Source organism: Anomaloglossus baeobatrachus, chromosome 6 (assembly GCF_048569485.1).
Source record: "Anomaloglossus baeobatrachus isolate aAnoBae1 chromosome 6, aAnoBae1.hap1, whole genome shotgun sequence".
Classification (NCBI taxonomy): domain Eukaryota; kingdom Metazoa; phylum Chordata; class Amphibia; order Anura; family Aromobatidae; genus Anomaloglossus; species Anomaloglossus baeobatrachus.
Genome location: NC_134358.1, coordinates 446,466,841 through 446,484,144, shown reverse-complemented (window position 1 = coordinate 446,484,144; position 17,304 = coordinate 446,466,841). Strand labels below are relative to the sequence as shown.

At 41.6% G+C, this 17,304-nt stretch overlaps 1 protein-coding gene across 3 annotated transcripts in view; it reads left to right on the top strand.

Moving 5' to 3' along the window:
* TGFBR2 (transforming growth factor beta receptor 2) overlaps positions 1-17,304 on the top strand; it is a 100,352-nt gene that overhangs the window by 1,232 nt on the left and 81,816 nt on the right. The window lies entirely within an intron of this gene.

The window sequence follows — 17,304 nt, the reverse complement described above, 5'->3', positions numbered from 1 at the left end:
CCATAGAAGTAGAAAGTCCACGGCACATCCAGTGAGTTTCCCAAAAGTGCTTTTATTTTAATTCCATAAGTGCAATAAAAAGCGGGCAGAGAACCGGGTGCAGGTCTCTAAGGGACGACGGCCGTTTCGTACCGCTTGGTACTTTGATGGGACCCATTGAAGTATCAAGTGGTACGAAACGGCCGTCGTCCCTTAGAGACCTGCACCCGGTTCTCTGCCCGCTTTTTATTGCACTTATGGAATTAAAATAAAACACTTTTGGGAAACTCACTGGATGTGCCGTGGACTTTTTACTTCTATGGATATTTGGCTAGTGTGGACTACATGCATTTCCACAGCGGAAACTCACAAAAATAACACTTGAGTGTTTTTTTTCATTTTTACCCGGCAAATTTTCTTTATTTAATGTAAGTCTAAGGGAAAAATCTGCACAGAAAACTCCGCGTATCCACAAGAGAAATTGCCATGGTGCGGATTGAAAGGCACCGCAGGTCAGGCTACCCTGCAGGAGAGCTCTATAAATCCCATCTACTTTGTTGAAGCTCAAAGATGCTGCATTTATTACGCAGCGCAAATAAACAGCATCAAATACTCATTGAGGGCTCAGTAACGATTCGCTCTTCTCTAGTTGTTTAGCACAATATATTACGAGGCACACTGAACATACAACTTGTTTGTATTGTTGCAATCTAGTACATATATATTCAATGGGCCGCATACAGTATATGCCCAGAGAGAGGCCTTTAGGTATATGCCTGGGTCAGTATAGTTTTTAATATATACAATAGACCTACAAAGTATTTACTCAGGGGGGGCTGAATACAAATGCACATCACAATTTTCAAATTTACATTTCAAAATGGTTTAAAGATATATAATTTCCTTCACACTTCACCAATATTTGTTACTTTTGTGTTGGTATATCACATAAAATACATTTAAAGGGGTTGTCCAGGACTTTAACCTTGATGATCTATTCTAAGATTGGTTTATCGAAGTTAAAGTCCCAAATAACCCCTTTTTAGTTTGTGGCTGTAACGTGAAAAAATGTATGAGTATGAATGCTTTTCTCAAGGCACTGTATATGAACTATATTATATGGCATGTTTTTATTAATCCTGTATGTATATACAAAACAAAGTGTGAGCACAGGCTTTTTCAAGTATAAAGACCCATTCCCGTGTATGTTTTCTTTAAAGCACCACTCTAGCCATTTTTATTTCACCGTTTCAAGGGGACTTTATATGTAAGTACCCTGCCCTGGTCTTATACTCCCCTTCTGCCTTCTTATGTTATCAGTACTGCTGCGATCGATTTGTGACTTGTCAGTAGCACCAGTGTTTTATGTGGAGGTCACATATCAATACAACTCTATGAGAGTCTCATGCTGGCTCTCATAGACTTGTACTGAGAGTTTGTGACATAACTTCTGACTTCCAGTCAGAAGTTACAGGCACAAGATGGCACTGTGGCACAGGAGCGATGGTGAATAAAGGTGAAGACACCAGAGGGTGAGTATAAGACAGGGAGCAGGGGATTTAAAGCACCACTCCGGCAGCAAAAAAACAAACAAAAAAAACCAAATAAATAAAGTGCTGGAGTTGAGCTTCAGTTATATTTGTATATATGCAGTGTAATATACTCACCTATCACTGCTCTCTCCGGTGTCCAGCTTCATTCCTCTCCTCGTGTCGGTGATATCACCGCTCTGCAGACTTTTCGGGTCACACTGCGCTATGTGTGACCTGTAAGTGACTTTTACAGTGTAAGTCTGTAGACTGATAGATTGAGGTTACATAGACTCACATTGAAACAAAGATGCCAAGCTCAAGCATAGAGCATGGAATAAGGGGGCTAGTCACTTTATAAAAAAAAAACCCAAAACATGTCTCCTAATCATATGGTATCTGACATTTGAAGATTATGGCATTTAAAGAATATGTTACTTCTTCTGACATGTTTATTTGACTAAATATTTAAATAATTTATGAAATAGTGATTCAGTGACATATTATGTGAGGGGTCTGCGCTGCATCTTTCCATTAGAAATGTATAAATAAACAATTGGGTGTTAGGATTTAGGGAAAACGCTCAGTTTCACACTGCCCAACCAATGTGGAAAGTGCCCAACTGTCCAGATACATATCCTTTTAACAATGGGAATAGTTTAACTCCTTGGCGACCTACTATGACATATATATTTTCATCAAAGTTCACAAAGAAACATGAATCTGGCTCAGGAGCTGAGCCTGCTTTATGCCAGGCAAATATCAGTTGTGTAAGGGCTCTTCTCAACTTGCGATTTCCATGTGCGAATGCGTTCCGATAAAAAATCGGAATGCGCTCGCACCAATGTTAAGCTATGAGGCATTCTCCACTAGCTTAGTTTTATACGATACGACTCGTGGTGAAATCTCAGCATGCTGCGATTTGCACCAAGTCTCAGCTCTCGCACCCCCATGCAATCCTATAGGAGCGAGAAAAATTAGAATACGGGTGGCATATGCATGTCACACGGATCCTTGACACTTGCATACAGATCGGACTGGCTACCGGAGGAATCTCCTGTAATACCAGTCCCGGCTGCAGTTACATGCACTGAACTCCGGAGCTCTCACCTGAGCTCCAGAGTGCAGCCTGGACTGAATAGCGAGCGCCGAGTGAATAATTCCTTGGCGATTGCTGTTCAGTTCTTGACAGCTGCAAACAGACCGGGCTGAACTCCGGAGCTCATGTGACACCTCCGGAGTTCAGTGCAGGTAACCGCGGCCAGGACTGGTATTACTGGAGATTCCTCCGGTAGCCAGTCTGACGCTTCTTGCATAACACTCACATAGCACTCACATAATGCTCGCATGGTATACAGATGCTATGTGAGAAAAAAGAAAAACATGGTATGCAGATCATACGCAGGACACTCGACTCACATTTGTAGTGAATGTACGAGTATCGCTGTGATTTTTTTTTCTTTTTAAACGCAAGTGGAGAAGAGCCCTTAGAGGCATTATCTGCTGAAGCTTAGACTTAGGCTACTTTCAGACTTGCGTTGAATGGCATCTGTTGCATGGCGTTGTGTGACGGATGCAACGGATGCGTTGCATATAGTGGCGCAACGGATCGTACAAAATAACGCAATCCGTTATAGTTTTTTTTTCTTGACTTTACACACCTGGGCATGCACATTTGTGTAAAGACCGTTGTGTTAATGGAATCCGTCAGATGATGGATTGTTACGGAATCCGCCACCATAGGCATCCATTATAAAAATAACGGACGCCGATGGAATCCTGCAGGTTGTGTTTTTTTGACACTCCGCCGAGCGCAGAAAAACGCTACATGCAGCGTTCCATCCACCAGGCGGATGCAAAGCAGCGTCGGCTGACGGATGCAATGCAAGGCCATCTGTTGCTATCTGTAGCTAATAGAAGCTATGAGGAATAAAACGGTTTCCTGCAATGGTTACCGTAATTCCTCAAGTCAGCGGATAGCAACGGATGACATTCAACGCAAGTTGAAAGCGCCCTTAGAAATCTTCTTATCATTTAATTTAGCATATTTAAACTGTGATTATCGGCTCTGAGAACCAAGACCTGCTGAAGACCGATCTTACTGCCATCTTGGTCCTCCTCTGAAGCCAAGCCATATGCTGAGCTTCATATGAGAACCGTAATTTCACTTTACAGTCCGGATCCGCCCATCACTATCAGTAAGCAGTGGGAGTACGGTATATTCACATATGGAGAATATATTGAAACACATTCTGTGATGGAAAAAAAAAACCTATCCCATATATCTGAAAGATTTTTTTTTTTTTTTTAAATCAAAACATAGGGTCCGATTCATCGAAGCTTTCGCACCAGAATTCTGGCATAAAGTTTTGAAAAGTCACAACTTGTAGTTATGCCATAATATTGCGAGGTTTGGTATCTTCATGCCAGATTCTCCCAGCTCATCCAATATAGGAGACGCTTATATGCGGTATGGCAGGGGCAGAATGCCAGAGATCGTCTGAGTCATGACAAGCTGTGGGATTCCATAGGCCAGAAATCTCACTCCAGTCTCGGAATAGAAAGATTTCTTGTGAAGTGCAAGTTTGACATGAATTTATTTAAATAAAGAGAATCTGTCACCAGTTTTTTCCAACCTAATCTGAAAGCAGCACAATATGGAGACAGAGACCCTTAATCCAGCAGTGTCGCTTGTTGAGCTGCTTGCTGTAGTTTTGATAGTCACTGTTTTATCAGCAGATAATCACTTGAAGACCTGTAAACCTGCTGCTACGTAGTCCTCCATATTCATGAGCTTTGTATATGCCCCCCACTACTGATTTACAGCTTTTGCTTGCATGCAGTGTACACATTAAGCTGTCAATCACTGCTGTGTGCGCGGGTAGGCTGTGTGCACTGCGCATTTTTTTGACACTGCATTTTTGTGCGTTTTTGGCTTATAAAAACGCACACGCATCAAAAACGAGCAAAAAAACGCATTGGTAAAAACGCGTGCGTTTTTGAGCTCTGCGTTTTTCCAATGCATTCCATGGGGGAAAAACGCAGGAAAGAATTGACATGTCCATTTTATTTTTTATTTTAAGCTCAAAAACGCAGCTTAAAAAAAAAAGATGTGTGCGGACAGCAAAAATGAAAACTCATAGACTTTGCTGGGAAGCAAAGTCATGCAGTTTTGAGCCCCAAAAAACCCACAAACGCACCTGAAAAAAAGCACTGTGTGCACATAGCTTTATACAGAGCTCAGAATTAGGGCTGCTTCTCACTTGCGAGTTTCTCGCAGTAGAGCAATGCGAGAAAAACTCGCATTGGAATCGGACACATGTTAGTCAATGATTCAGCTCGCATTTGCGATTTTTTTTTTTTTTTTTTTTTTTTTTTTTTTTTATCGCCGCATGCTGCTTTTTTGCGAGTTTCTCGCACCATTTGTCCCAATGATTTCCTATGGAAGGGGATTAAAAGTAGGATCACACACGCGCACCAGCGTTCACATTTGCGAGTGTGGCAGGAACTACGCTCATTAAATATTCAACAGATGAATGTGACATCACATTCCCAAAGGTAAAATAAATGACACATGTGTAATCAATTTACTGTAGTTAAGATGTTGCAGGAAACTAGCATCGCAATCGCGACACACACGCGTCGCACACGCGAGCAAAATCATTAATTTATTCAAAAAAAGGATCGCAGTTGCGTTGCACTCGGACCTAACGTGAACTAAAATCAGCCGAGTTTTCTTCAGCCCAGTCGGACCGATTTTACTCGCATAGATGTGTTTCCACCCTTAAAGGAACTGAAAAAGCTGTAGTAGTGATTTTATGAAAACTATCGCAACCAGTAAAGTAAGTGACACATTGCTGGAATCGGGGTCTCACTTGGTGACAGATTCTCTTTAACTGAGTCCACTCTTAGGCCCTGTGCCCATGGGAGATCGTACCTGCGGACTGTTCTGCAGGTATTTCCGCAGGTTCACTCAGTAACTCCCCGGAATCCGCAGCTATCCATTGCTGCGGAATTGTTGCGGTAAACCTGCGTAAACAGTGCGGATTTTGTTTGGAATTCCTGCAGATTTCCTGTCCTGTATCTCCATAGTGGAAAGGCAGGATTTCCGCAGATAATGCCGCATGAATAATTGACATGCAGTTACGTGCGGCTGCGGGAAATCTGCAGCATTTTCCGCAGCCGCAAATACCGTAGCATTGATACAGCACTCCCCAAATCCCATAGGATAACATGGGGAGTGTCTGTACTTGCGTAAACCTGCGGATTTATCTGGAAAATCTAGAAAATCCGCAGGTTTTATGTGGAAAAATCCACAGGTATTTTCTCCCGTTGGCCATGGCCTTAGGCCCCGTGCGCCTGCCACATTTTTTGGTGCAGTTTGTTGTCCAAAACTGGATGGCTTTCCTTCCCCACCAAAGTCTGAGAATTCTGAAATGCTGTTTTTTTTTCCTTTCAGTTTTGTGTGCAGAAAAAAGAAGCAGCGTGTCAATTCTTTGTGCGTTGTGTAGTTTTGATAAAATCACTGATTAATCAGCAGTAGAGTATCAATAGAGGACTACTTGGTATGCTACCAGGTAGTCCAGTATATTCCTGAGCTCTGTATAACTGCTAGATCTGCAGCAGAGAAAACATTGATTTTATCAAAATGACAACAAACAGCTCAGTAAGTGACACCTCACTGGAATCAGGGTCTCTGTCTCTACATTATGCTATTATGCTGCTCTCAGATGGGGGAGCAAAACCTGGTGACAGATTACCTTTATATAAGAGAAAAAAATCTAGTATGCCTTTTAAAATAAGGTATATCTATCTTATTAGGCGAGTAAAGTGGAACGAGTGGAATGCAGTATAAAAATCTCATTCAACTCGGACCAATGTTACTCTGTGGGCTCGGTCCCTATTGCAGTTTTTTTTTCTCAGCACTAATCAGACTGAGAAAACAATCGTAGCATGCTGCGAGTGGGATCCGATTTTGTTTTCACTCACACCCATACAAGTCCAAGGGTGCGAGAGAAACATCGGACTGCATTCACATGACACCGAAATGCAGTGTGATATACGCATCAGTTGATAATGGAGGAGAAGGGGAGATTAGTTCCTCCCTCTCCTCTGCAGCTGTGATCCGATCACAGGATCGCATCACAGCGGCATGACACTCTGCTTACATTCGCAGCAGAGCAGGAGCTGGGGGTCATTAGTACAATGCATCCAATGCTCTCGCATCGGATGCTAAATGGCTGTGTGTTTTTAGCCTAAGTCCCCAACTACTCTTCTAATGCTCCCAGGGTCCGCCACTGTTATGCATATTTCCTATTCAGTCCCAACAAGCTTGTGATTGCTGCAGCCAGTCACTGCTGACAGGGTACCCGTAAGAGGAGTATAGTTTGTAATTTTAGATCGTTCTGGCTTGATTTATAATAATATTAATTAATTATTATTATCACTGATGGACAGCGCTCTAATGAAATACTGAGGCCACGTGCACACATTAAGTATTTGGGAATTTTCTACCTCAGTATTTGTAACATTTCTGATTTTGGCTTACAATCAGAGGAAAAGTATAAGGCTATGTGCCCACGCTGCGGAAAATGCACGGATTTTGCCGCGGATTTCTCACGGAAAAGCCGCGGATTTTCCAGAAATCTGCAGCACAGCTACTCCCCAGCCATTTCTATGTCATTTGGGAAATGCTGTGCCCACGCTGCGGATTTTTCCGCAGCGGATTTTCGTGCGGAAAAATCTGCAGCATGTCAATTATTGTTGCGGATTTCTCCACAGGGTCCCATATACTTACCTGCCTTGATAGAGACCCGAGTCACTGTCTCCGTCCGGTGCAGCGGCAGCAGCGCGGTGGATCCAACCAGGTACAGGAAGGAAGAGGTGGGCGGGGCCTGCACGAGCTCCGGTCATGTGACAGCCGGAGGTGGTTCAGGCCCGCCCACCTCCAGCACAGTGAACCAGACGCTGCCTGACAGTGACCCGCCGGAAAGCGAGGTGCTGCATGATGGAGGTAAGTCTAAACTTCCCCGATCACGGCAGCACTTGTTCTGCATTGAGGATGCAGTGCCGAAGCCATGGTACTGTATCCTCAATGCAGAATGCCCGCACCATATCCGCACGACATTCCGCTGTATATCCGCAGCATTGAAACAGAGAAAGTTCTGTTGCGGATTTCTGGGAGCACCTGCGGAATGTCTTGCGGATATATCTGCAGGACAATGTCCCCGTGGGCACATAGCCTAATAGAAACACGGGCACCACTGCTGGTTTTACTTACAAATACTGAGGTAAAAAAATTACTAAATACTCACTGTGTGCAAGTGGTGTTATAGTAAGTGATTTTAAGACCATACTGTATAAAAAAAAATAAAAATATTTAATGGTTATGTCCTCACACTGCAGTTTTGTTGTAACCACAAAAATGCACTGTGGCCAAAAAAATGCATCTTGTGGCTAAAAAACGCTTCAAAAAACACATGCATTTTTGGTGTATTTTTTGACTATGCGGTTTTTATTACTAATGGGTGAAAAACACGCGAAAAAAACCAAAAAGAATTCACATGCAGCATTTTTGTCGTCACCACAAAACTGCAGCCAAAAAACCCCAACGTGCGCATAGTAAATCTGAAGTCTCATACACTTTGCTGGGGAAGGAAAAGCATGCAAATTGTATAGACTAAAAGGTCACCACAAACTGCACCAAAAATGCATTAAAAACTGCAGCTGGCGCTCGGGGCTTAATGGGTCTTTCACTATATTTCACATTTTACCAACTACATACTGCAATTTCCCAATTTTCTGTGTATCTTCCTATGCTCCTCTGTGCTATCAATTCAATGGAGTACGGAGCAAACATATGGTTAAACACTTGGATCGCTCTGAACAAAAAGGGAGGGAGAAATATTTCCTTCCTCTTATTTCCTAGAAAAAAAATCTCTCAAAACATGTCCTGACAATATGGAACAATGAATCAACCATGTACTCTTATAAATACAGTTCATAGATTCTTTAAAAAGAAGATTCTCCGTTGGTGCACGTTTGTAACCATTACTTTTACAGTGTGCATTCTTCTATAACTGTATATCTGTACTGTGTGGCCCAAACCAGGTGTGAGTGGGGCTTTATGACCATTCACTAAAGCTCGAGTAGTGTTTAGAGAGCGGTCACATCTTCAGACACCCCTGGATTATGTAGTCCTTGGGTTCCTCTGTATGTGACAGAAACAAGCCACATTGGTATCATTGTCTGAAGAAACGACAAACAGTATGCTTTTTAGCCAGGTCTGAGAGCTTCACAGGAGGACATTATGGGCAGACACTGTACAGTATGCTTTTTAGCCAGGACTGAGAGCTTCACAGGAGGTCATTATGGGCAGATACAGTCTAGGGAATGGGTGATGGTACAATAGGTAAGGACAGAGCAGGTTGCGCAGTGGGGTACGGGACTGAGGGTTATTGTAGGTTGTAGGCTTGTTGGAAGAGGTGGGTCTTGAGTTTCCTCTTGAAGCTTTCCACGGTAGGGGAGAGTCTGATATGCTGTGGTAGAGCGTTCCAGAGTATGTGTATGCTTTCTAACCAGGTCTGAGAGCTTCACAGGAGGACATTATGGGCAGACACTGTACAGTATGCTTTTTAGCCAGGTCTGAGAGCTTCACAGGAGGACATTATGGGCAGACACTGTACAGTATGCTTTTTAGCCAGGACTGAGAGCTTCACAGGAGGACATTATGGGCAGACACTGTACAGTATGCTTTTTAGCCAGGACTGAGAGCTTCACAGGAGGACATTATGGGCAGACACTGTGCAATATGGGTTCATTAAATGACTAAATCTTTTTCCATGTAACATGTATGGTGTTAATATATCAGGCAGCCTACGTAGGTCGGATATAGACACTGCCTGCGAGTTGTTTGTCTGGGCGACCCTAGCAGGAAATGTCTGTACCGTACAATGACTTCTGCAGACAGACGTGGTTAGTTTTCAGAAACGTGTTGCGTGCTTGCTGGATTTACATGCGAGCTAAACTGGCCAAATGCAAAACCTCAATCTGACATAACCACATAAAGTAGTGAAATCTAAAATTCTTGTCTACATGAAAAAAGAATCCTAGCGTGCGGATGGAACGCGGCAGACTTGAGAAACTGCTGTCTGAAGATAAAAACTCTGCTTCCTTTTTAGAAATGAGGAACAAAACCCTGATATGTTTCTACATGCTGCTATCTATATGTGTAAGAATTTACAAGGGATATCACACAGCTTCCTGGCATTATAAACAAAAAAAAAACAGTTAAAGGGGTTATCCGGGACGTTGCTTATTTTACTATATGGGGCTAAGAACTAACTGGAAGGCATTTGATAACTACCTGCCTGTTCTGCCCGACATCAGACTCTACCGGCTCAGAGCGGACTGCTCTTGCCAGATATGCTGCAGCTTCCGATGATGTTACATGAACAGAGCAGCTTCTTTTCTTCCACTCTGCTGTGTAAACAAGGCCTCATTGCAACTGTCAATCATCATGACATCGATGAAGCATACTGCAGACTGTAGAGCTTATCTGTTCATGTGAGGTCAAACGAAGCAGCAGAATAACCGGCACAAGTGGACTGTGGCCACTCTGAGCTGGGAAATTCAACATCAAGTAGAACAGGAACGTAGTTAGGAGTAGAGATGAGCGAACCTGAGGTTTGATTTTCAAACCGAACACGAACTTAAAAAAAAAAAAAAAAAAAAAAAAATATCAAGGTTCAGAGTTCGGATGCTTTACATGCAAACTTCACTCACGTGAGCAATGCTTGGCTCAGTGTACTTGGTGCTCAACCCTGTGCAAGCCACTTGCAGTGTTTGAATGGCTCACACTGGGGGTAACATCAGCACACAGCACGATTACATGTAGTGCGCAACCCAAAAAAATGTTTGAAAAAGCCTGCCCACCCTCCCCTGGAAGTGATCTTAATTGTATAATTGGTGGAGGAAGGTTGAACTAGAAGGACCTAGGTCTTTTTTCAACCTATGTAACTATGATTTGCTTATGGCTGGCTGTTTGTGGGCAAAGACTGGCAATCAGTTACTTGCTCCTGGGTTCGGGTCAGGCTCCTTGGCTGCTGGCGAACCGAACCTCCACGGAACTACTCATCTCTAGCTAAGAGCTACCTGCCTCTGAATACTTAGCTCCTATTATATCCATAAACATCTCAAATTAAAGGGAGGTTCTACCACATAAAAAGTTGTATAAAGGACTTGTTAAACTCTCTATACCCATAACTTTGCCATGTTCATCTAAATCAGATTTCATTTTGACCAAAGGAGGACTTGGTCCCATGAATTTCCTAATCGACTGTTAACCACATTAATTTAATTGTTCTTTTACGGCCAAAGACTTCAGCCATTGACATCTACAAAGCAGTAGAGTACATAAAGCTCTTCTTCATCCTCTACTTATATGTCTGATGTATAATTATATCAGATTTATATCACACTCCTATGGCATTTCCCCTCCTTGTAAATAAGTCCTTGTGTAATTAATTGAGCAGAACTTCCTGCCGAGTGTATTAAGGAACAGTCCTGAATAACTGACTACAGTGCTGTGTCTATCAAGGTCAAGCAGGACACTTGCCCGCGGCTTCTCAATCTCAAAGAATCTGTTTTATTAAAGATTAGATGTTTTATAGAACATTAAACGGCATCAGACTGGACACTTCAAAAGTTGTCCATTTTCACAGCAACTGAAGGGCGTATTGTGTATTGGTCCTTTTAAACATGCAGTTTTATGCTAAAAGCAAAACCAAAACCAACTGATAATATAGTAAGTTGACTGGCGCTTGTTCAGCTCCCATTACTTATCGCCAACCTGAGACTGAACAGTCATTAGTGCGCTCATACTTTCTCATCTGAGTTATTAGTGTCCAGAAATTCCTGGACAGGTCGTAACAATAGGGCACATTTGACCCTGTCCTTAAAATAAATAAATTAAAATTTGTGTCCACAATTTTGTTTGAATCTGGAGAAATTTTTATTTTTATTACTCTATTTATTGCATTTTACAATTCACAGTAAATGCAGCTAATTTCTTCATATAGGATTTATGGTTTGTAGATATGTATAATTATAAACTTAACTTATTAGGGTCATCTACGTAATGTGTTCATAAAAAAAAAGAACTTGTCTGTCCATAATTTTTTGAGAAACTTTCCAGAAAAAATAAATAAAGCTGGCAACCCTGTATCATGACTGTTTGCAAGTCAGTTTCTGAAGACTGATGCTATACAGAAAAATCAGAAGAAATAGTAGGGGGCAAAGGTGGGGTGCCTTGGGGAGTGGTAATTGGCATACCAACATTTCCATGGCAAAATTCTAGGTAGTTAGAGGTGGTCAACTGCAAAGCATAATGGCCACATCCGTGTAAAGCTGTGACAGAAGGCTTTTTCTAAAGTCAACCGCTGTCTTCTCATTTCCCCCCCCCCCCCCATCATGTGACCTGGGCTGCAGTGACTTCTGATGTCCAGTTTCACCACACATCACAGCCCAACATCTCTCGTGCTTGCGGCGCTGGAGAGAACGCATGAGATGATGGGCTGTCACGTGCAATGTAACTTCCCCACAGCCCAGTCACTCATGGAGCCTGCATCCTGCCTCGGTGATGCCATGTCAACTTCCAATTCCGGAAGTTGACGTGACCTCACCGAACATCAGAGGTCACTGAACCGTGGGACACGTGAATCGGATGAGCAGACAGCAATAGTCACTCACAGGCAGAAGTGACAACATTAATGTATTTAGAAAATGCCTTCTGTCTCAGCTTTACACCAATATGGCCATTATTCTTTGTACTGGACAACTCGTTTGAGTTCTACCTTCATGAATGCCTAGGTATACCCCTGAAAGGCTTTAAAATTATTCAATTATGGGCAACCATGCCTCTTATGCGTTTACAAGACTATCCAGACAACAGACGAATTGAGCATGTGCCTAGATTAATTTGCTCCTCTAAGGTTCTAGTTGTGGCAAAACACCTTTTATGCTTTGGTGAAAAAAATGGTTGTTTCTGCTTGCCTTCACATGGCTTTTAGGCCTGTCATTACTTTTGATAATTCCAAGGTTTGGTGAAAATGATGGCTGTCTATCAGCAGCACTACTAAACTAAGAAATCTCATTGTAGGCTTTGAGCAGGTTTATCATGTGTTTAAGGTTTTCATGTTATGAGGCTGTTTCAGTGTCTTCCTCAGGATTGTGCCGATCCTTTTCGGTGTTTTTTTTTTCAATTTTAAACTTTTTATTTATTTTTAAAAGAAAAGTACAAATCCCACTATCCCAGCGGGCCCAACTATATGGCACACACCATGGCAAGTACGTAGTGGAGAAGAAGAAGAACAATAGAAAAAAAAAAAAAAGATGAAGAATAGAGAGGGGAAGAGGAGTGCTAACTGCATTAATGCAAGATATCCCTAGAACTCCAGACTCTGAATGCGAGAACCCACCACCCCGAGAGAGGAGCCCAGAGGACCCCCTGGCTACACTGCCGTCTGAGACGCCCCCGTCACTATCTGAAAACAGATTGATACAATGGGAAGATAAAAAGGCCTCCCAATGTAACCATCTGGAGGCGACACTGGTTTGCTCTTGGTGGGATTGCGCAACTAAGGTCTCCATGCGGTGAATTAAAGAGATCTCTTCAAACCACTCTTCCAACGAGGAAGGGTCGGTGGTGCTGATCCTTTTCACCACTTTCATTTCTATATTCACCAAACCTTGAACGTGCAAAATGTCCAGTCAGTCATTGTTTCCATTTATATAAATTCACACTGCATGACCGTGTGTAAAATATTAGTGTGTGTGTGTGTGTAATACCATATATAGGGTATTGGTGTACAATATGTGCAATATAGAAAAGTTGTATATAAATATGTAAAGGCTACCATGGCTTTAGATCAAGTTATTTGACATTACTTCTTGAAAACCAAATTATAATTGAGTTTTTGCTTTTTATGGGAGTAGTTTGATAATAGGATCTGCATATATTTTAGGATAATAGGGAAAACTTTTTTCCAAAGCTATTTTAAAGAACGTTTGACCAGCAAAAATTAGAACAGTTTATCAAAGAAACATAGTTTTTTTTCCTGTGATTCAAATTGCGCAATTATACATGTGTCCAGGGTACAGCCCAATTATCTAATATTACGATCTTGTGATTAAGTTCTTCTTTCAATCATGTTTTCTAAGCATAGAACTATTCATACGCTTTCGTGTGAAAAGTTGAAACCATGCGAAAGCAAACACAAAAAAATTGGTTTTGGTTACTGAACTATGCAGCACTTGACTTTGACATCTCTATTAAACTGTCACACGTCTCATGATACGCAACACAACCCAACGCAGCTTTGTGGAGGGCAAAATTGTTAGATTCAGACAATGATGACATGTATGTGGGGCCTTCCAATTGTAAGACATACCCCTTTCAGATATTTGACAAGTCGCTTTTGAAGGATAGATCTGGGAAAAGTTTTCTCTTCCTTTTTGCTTCTTTAATATATGTTGGCTAGCTTAGCTATAGAGGGTGCAGAAATAGCAGTTACACGCTGGGCCTCCTATATGAGGGGCTGAAGTCCTCCACCACTTTAAAAAAACAGTGGTAAAATTAAATGCATATTATATGTGACTCTGTTACAGATGTTTTATTGGAGCCAGAAGCTAAATGTTAAGTTCGTTGTGTGTGACATAGCTCAAACATGGCAGAAGTCAAGTTACTGGTAACTTAACACTGGGTTGTCTTCGTTTCTGAGATGGAATTGTTGTGTTTAAGGGCTTGTTCACTACTAGGGTAACACCTTCCGATTCTACTCCTTTCCGCCAGTTAAAATAAGACTCTGTATTTTCCATCTGTTCTGGTGCTGCTCCAGCTCTGTTGGGAGCTGCGGTTTGAGGCTTACGAGACATTTTGATTCCAATGCGAGCCCCACGTCCAATCACCACCTGCTTCTCTCTCTACACGCCTTCGAACCAAATGAGCAATCAACAGGTAGTGGCATCCTCAGTGTCCCTTCCTGTTGATTTATTTGATCTGAAGGTAGAGAGAAGCCGGTCATGATTGGAAGCAGGGTTCTTGTGACTTCAAAATGTCATATGAGCCACGAACCGCGGTTACCGACAGTGCTACAACGACTACAAAATGGGAAGTGAGTACAGATTCTTTTATTTTAATGGGGGAAACAAATGGAATCAAAAGGGATTGTTCTAGTAGTGGACAACCCCCTTTAATATCCATGTGTCTTTTGAGTGATGAGTGTGGCCTAGGCCAATATAGTGATCCATAGACAGGCTAGAAAAAAATCAAGTAGTAACATATATATTTTTCCTGAATTTGATGTATTATATTTAGCATTACCTTGCTTTACTGTGCTAGAACATGACGTCCTCTAAGGTTAAAAAAAAGATAAACTTATACTATGTGTGAACTTTAGTATAGAAGAAACAAATCTGCCACTGATCAGAAAGCATGTGCGATCAATATGGTCGTGACTGTGTCTACACTGTTAGGATGTCTCAAAGATGCAACAGGAAGGATCAGCGTTGAGTCACAGATAAACTCGCCTAGTAACATGCCACTTTCCTTTATATAATTGTCCTCTGGTTATATTGCAGATGATTTTCATAAAGAAAGATTTACATCAGCATAATTACGTAATGGGAAAACCCTACAATTAGTCAGTACCTATATGAAGTCATTGATGTAATATATAAAAAGTTTTACATGTACAGTACATAAAATTTAGAATCTGAAAATGATCAAAATCTAGAAATTAAATAATTTGCTGTCTTTATGTGACAAAATAATGCTGAACGTTTTTATAGGCACTTTATGGAGGAACAAAAGCTCCTTGCGTGAATGTAACAGTAAGGAGCATGTGCACCACCACTCCTATAGATGATGGATAAAGGAGTAGTCGCACATGCTCACTACTGCTCCATTCACATTGGAGACTTTTGGATCTCCCCAATCTCATACTTTGTGGTTGTGTTAGCGGTCAGATCCCCAGCAGTTCTACATTTATAGCCAATATAGATAGGTGATATGTGTTGATTATGAGACCACCATTATAAATAGTGCAGATCATTAAACACGGCCTGGTGTTATGGAAGTATTGGGTATTTTATATCCTTTGAATTTAGGACTCTATTGCATGCTGTAAAGCAAGTAATGTTCTCCTTCACTATGACATCATATGGTATGTAATATGGTTTTTCTGTTTTTTATATGGGAGAAATAGGCCATACAACATGTGCAAACAATTATGTACATAGAGACTGTATGGCAGAACTCAGTTCCTATTTCAAGTGTCACTGCATGGTGCATCTATGCTGTTTAAAATTAACCCCTTTACTGCTGTACATGTACGGTGCAAGTTGGGAGTAGTTGCCTGGAGCGAGCTCAATACCCGCAGATATTGGCTGTATTTTACAGCCAGGGTCTTCCTCTAACAGCTGCGGGTGGAATGGAGCATTGCCTGTGACTGTTAACCTGTTAAATACTGTTGTTACTCTCTAACAGCGCCATTAAAGGGATCCTGTCAAGTCCCTTATTCCCTCCAACACAGAAGCGTACACATCTGTATGTCTAAATTCCTGGCCTAACCAGCCTTGTATGATGATATTCACTAACATCAATGTTTAAAAAAAAAAAAAAAAAGACTTGTAAACTGAACTGTTCTTATGCTAATTAGGGCCTTGACTAGTCGATGGGGTGGTTACTTTCCCTGACTTTTCGGCCCTTTTTACATGTTATGATGCTCCTGTGGGTGTGATAACATGATTGTCATGAGGCGGCGTGACCATGGAGATTTTGCGTATGCGCATGGCTTTGTTCACTCAAATTGAGCCTCTTCTGAAGTCGGGTGTACGCATTTCAGCTTCAGATAGGTGCACTGCGCATGATCGGAAGTTCAACAGCTGTTCTTCTGATCATGTGCAATGTGGCTCGAGCTCTGGTTCTTGTGACCGGTTCAGGTCCCAGCAATCAGGAAACTATCCCATAAATAGGGGATAACTTTTAAACTTGAGAATACCTCTTTCATGCTTACTGCCAGGTATCCCTACAACAAACTGTTTGGGGTCCTAGTAGGTGCACAGGTTGTGATTTATTAATTGCTAATGAACCCATCTAACACTCAAGTTTTGTCCATTGCAAACAATCCATTTAAGGAAACCTTCTCCCTTGGAAATCGTCTTTAATACAGAATCAAATAGTACATTACGTTTTTTTTTTTCTCCGTATGAATTATGGAGGCTCTGGATATACCATTCTATATATGTGGGACTTTTGCATAAAAAAATCAATTGAATCAGATTGAATCATGTCTTCCTACTTTATTCTAATGGAATCAAAATTATTCACCTAAATGAATGTTGAATACAATATTTATAATAAACTACTATCTTTGTAGCTGTTGTATTACGACACCCAGAGTGAGGCATAGATTAGATTCAAATATGATTGATTGCCTTACAGTTAGTGATGAGCAAGCACTACTATGCTCGGATGCTCGGTACTCATAATGAACAGTTTGGACGCTTGGATGGTTGCGATTCAAATATAATGGCAGTCAATAGGGAACGCTAGCATTTTTCCAGTAGAGTTCCTGGAAAAATGCTTGTTCCCCATTGACTTCCATTACATTCAGGTACTTTAGTCACACCCATCAGAGCAGTCAACTGCTCATTATGAGTACCAAACACCCAAGCATGGCAGTGCTCGCTCAGCACTAATTACAGTATATTAGAAACATAAGCAATTCATGTGGTC